Raw genomic sequence first — 4,436 nt, forward strand, 5'->3', positions numbered from 1 at the left:
TAAGTAGGAAATAGGGCGTGAGGAACCGACACACCCGACCAATGTTCAATCTTTAATCTTCAATAATAATGTTAATGTTAACGGCTATGTGGTATTACCTATAGGGCTCGACCGGATTTCAAATAATAATTATGGGTAATTGGCACAAAATATCCCTACCTTTCAAGTTTATTGTGGAAAACGTCCATATCTTTCATTTTTTGGCATTTTCGCCTTTATCTTCCACATTTCTTTCATCCGAACATCTTTTTCACCAATTTTTAACATAAAATGACCAAAATACCCTCTCATTTAAATAAAACAAAAAAGAATAAAAGAATAAAAAATAAATTACAATCTTGCTCCTAAATATTTTAAAAAGTGCAAGTGAGTCCAAGTAATTATTAAAATGCCTAATGGTACAAAACATCACTACATTTGGCCTATAGTGTGCATAACGTCTCTACGTTTCAAATTGGTGAAAATGACCTTTTTTGCAATGAAACATAAAAATAGGAATGAAAATAGAACAAAAAAATTAAAACGTAGGGACGTTTTCCGCAAGAAGTGTCAAATGTAGGGATTCTTTTGCTATTAGGCCTTATCCAAAAAAAAAAAAAAACTCTCTCTTCTCTTCTTCTCCAAATGGGACTGCTACTTTAGAAGTGAAAAAACTCCGACCAACCATCACTCAAACCGCCGAACCTACATGCCACTGAACCATCTATTGATATTTTAAGACCATGAAGAGAGACACACTAGTGAGTATAGTCGATTGGTGTGTTGGAAATGGCATGAGTCTCTCCAAAACAGGTGATGCCACCAGTATTTGCATTCGCGAGTTGGGTATTTTGGCTTTCAATTTCGAACAAATCTATTGGCATGAAAGATTCAAGGTTGGATGTTGGGTGGTATGTGTAGAGAGAGTGAGTGGTTTTTGGTGGTATGGTTGTCCAATAGCTTGGGTGGTGGTTGCTAGAATTTTTTTATTTCTAAGGTGGCTGACCCATTTGGAGGAGAAGAAGAAGAAGAAGAGAGAGACAGAGAGAGATTTTGTTATTTTTAATATTTTAATAAGGCTTAATAGCGAAAAAATCCCTACATTTGACACTTACAAAAAACGTCCCAATTTTTCAATTTTTTTTGCGTTTTCATCCATATTTCCACGTTTCATTGCGGTAAATGTCATTTTTCACCAATTTGAAATATAGAGACGTTTTGTGCTATTAAGTCTTTTAATAATTATTTGGACTCACTTGCATTTTTTAAAACATTTAGGAGTAAAATTGTAATTTATTTTTTATTTTTCTTTTCTTTTTTTGGTTTTATTTAAATGGGAGGGTATTTTAGTTATTTTACGTTAAAAATTGGTGAAAAGGACGTTGAATGCAAAGAAATGTGGAAGATAAGAGCGAAAATGTCAAAAAATGAAAGGTAGAGACGTTTTCCACAATAAATTTGAAAAGGTAAAAATGTTTTGTACCAATTACCCTAATAATTATCTATTGCATTCTAATTTGTTAGGCAATAAACCAAGTGAGCTCACCACATAAATGTTAAGTTTTTAAAGAAATGAAAGATAGGGGTACATATTGAGAAATATTTTTATTTTAAAGCAATTCATGTACATATAATAAGTATGCATCATATGCATAAAGTTTGCTTACTGCACATTAGCTCTTTTCACGTTATCGCTTCCCACTTTCAGATAATGAAGGCAATGATTCGAGATGACTACTTGTAGGGCGATAGACTCGGTACTAATACATTCAACAATCGACTCCTTTTAGAAAATAAAGTTAACATTTAATTTTATTATTTTTCATATAAGTCCAAAAGTTTTCTACAAATTATGCTCATAAATGAAGTTAATGATGTTCATTATATTAGCGAAAAATTTAATCACTTCCGCATGTGTGATTTCAAGGAAAATGAAATGATAATATTTTCAAATCTAAGTATTTAGATTTGGGGGTGTTACAATTTGTTATTAGAGCCAAAAGTTGTAAAATTGATACTGTAGACACTAAAAATACATTTAAAAAGGGGGTATCATACTGAGTTCTTACCACTAGAGGTCCTCTCACGATCATTGGGTAAGGTTGAATTAGATTTTTCACATTGCTAATGCTTAATTTTTGGAGTAGCAACACAATTATAGTAATGTTGTATATGATTATACCAAAGATGCCTTTGATTATGTTGAAAGAGAAGTAGATGAAATAATTGATTTTTCTAGTTCATGGTCGAATAATATCACTGGGACAATATGACAATATAGTCAACACATTATATTTATCGAGAAATTAGTGGAGTCACTTATACATGGACGCACTTTTAAGTGGTCGATCAACAACCTTGTAAGTCATAATAGAATTCAATATTCTTAGGTGTTTTATGTAACTCTATGTTAAGATTTCGTGGAAGACTTGGATCATGGGCAACCAAGGGATTACTCCACTATTAATGTATCAAAATCTTAGGAGAAGACAATGGGCTCATAATTAAGAGGATAACTCTAGGTAACTTATTTTTAAGAAACTATATGTTGGAAGAGGCATCGTAGGATAGCATGATATGTGCGAAGTTTACACGTTTATTCAGTATATTATAATTTCGAGGACGAAATTTATTTTAAGGGGTAGGATTTTGTAACAATGTGTACTTATTTGTTATGATTATCGCGTCTATCTGGATGAGTTGCATTTATGTTATATTTATTGTTGATTTATTATAATTATCGTAGTAGTGACTAACTGTGTTGATGCAGTGGAATGTATATTGGACGGATGGTTGACGTGTCTAGTAGTTCTAAACTTGAGATACATATTATTTTGTTGAATTTACAATTTAATGTTCTTTGGATGCCCTTGACAATTAGCGTGTCTATTAATTTGATTATTATTTGTTTATAATTTTATTTGTTAAGCACATTTTTATCTAAGTTAATTAAAAATAATAACCAGAGATTTAATAATGGAAATTTAGTAACCTAATCAATCAAGTTTACGGCTAAATAATTTTATAGGGAAAGGTTTCGAGTTTAATTACATAATTAACAGATTTTATGCCACAAAAACTTCACTAGATTAAAACTATTGATTTTTCTTGCTTATACATCTCCTTCCAAGTTAAATTATATATGCTTCCTAATTCCAAGGAATTACCTTGGACGCCTCTTTCCCATAAATGAAGGCAATGATGTTCATCATATTAAGAAAAAATTAATTATTTTCGCATTTATGATTTCAAGGAAAATAAAATGATAATACTTTCAAATGTAAGTATTTAGATTTGGGGGTGTTACAGTATACATTATTCAAGAAAAGTATATTCAATTATTATTTTAAAATTCCATAAATAAACATTGACTCACCGATCCGATCAGTAATTTAGTGTGGGTCAATGTCTGAGTTGAATCCGATAACTATACATGTACGGCATGAACATTTCCAATATTCTCATTTACTAGAATCTAAAAATTGTGCATATTGAAAATATGTATAGCAGTTTTTAAGGATAAGAATATGAGGAGAGCAATAAAATCTTGATTATTATTTAATAACAATCAATTATGACTACATATATATCTTTAAAAAAATCCATTTTATCTATTTTATACGAAAATAACATTAAGGGTGTGTTTGATTACATTTATTTTCCATGAAAAATATTAGTTTTCCATCCAAATTTTCACTTGGAGTGTTTGATTGCTATTTTTTTCTATGGAAAATATTTTCCAACTTTTGAAAACATGCCTAATTTTCCTTGTTTTTAAGGAAAATATTTTCCTTGGGTAGAGGTGGTTTTTATTTTCCACAAAAGATGGAAAATATTTTCTTTTCTAGGTAATATTTTTCATGTCAATCAAATACACTCTAAATTATGACTTGAATTTAGAAACAAAAATGTCAAAGTTTGATATTTTTAAATGGTCATATTAAAGTATGATAATTATATTTTTTCCAAAATTAAAACTAATTCATGTTTGACAACTATTAAAATGAGTTCTAGACTAAGAAAAAGTTATGTTTATATGCAAAATATTTTATTGTAAGAATTTGCGATTTCAAAATGAGTTTATGGGGAAAAAAAGAATTATATTATACAGAAAATTTTTCACAGACACAGGTGTCAAAATATCATTCAAAGATGGGAAAAAAACATAAAATACAGATGAACAAGATTTTTCCATTTCGAAATCTTGTATGAATTCTGTAAGCTTTCCCTGTACTCAGGAAAAAAAAAAAAAAAAAAAAGGTCTTATTTTAATAGTTGCCAAACGAGGGGTTAAAACTTAATTGTTGTTCAATCTTAAAAAATGTAGCCCAAAATTCTTAAAACTGAGCCCAGCCCAATATAAAACATGCACTTCCCGCCGTAGCCACTCTCAATTTAAAATCCCGCAATTTCCCTCTCATTTTCATTTCCAAATAAGTTCTATTTTCCTTAAAAAA

The sequence above is a fragment of the Olea europaea genome, chromosome 8 (assembly GCF_002742605.1).
Source record: "Olea europaea var. sylvestris chromosome 8, O_europaea_v1, whole genome shotgun sequence".
Lineage (NCBI taxonomy): Eukaryota > Viridiplantae > Streptophyta > Magnoliopsida > Lamiales > Oleaceae > Olea > Olea europaea.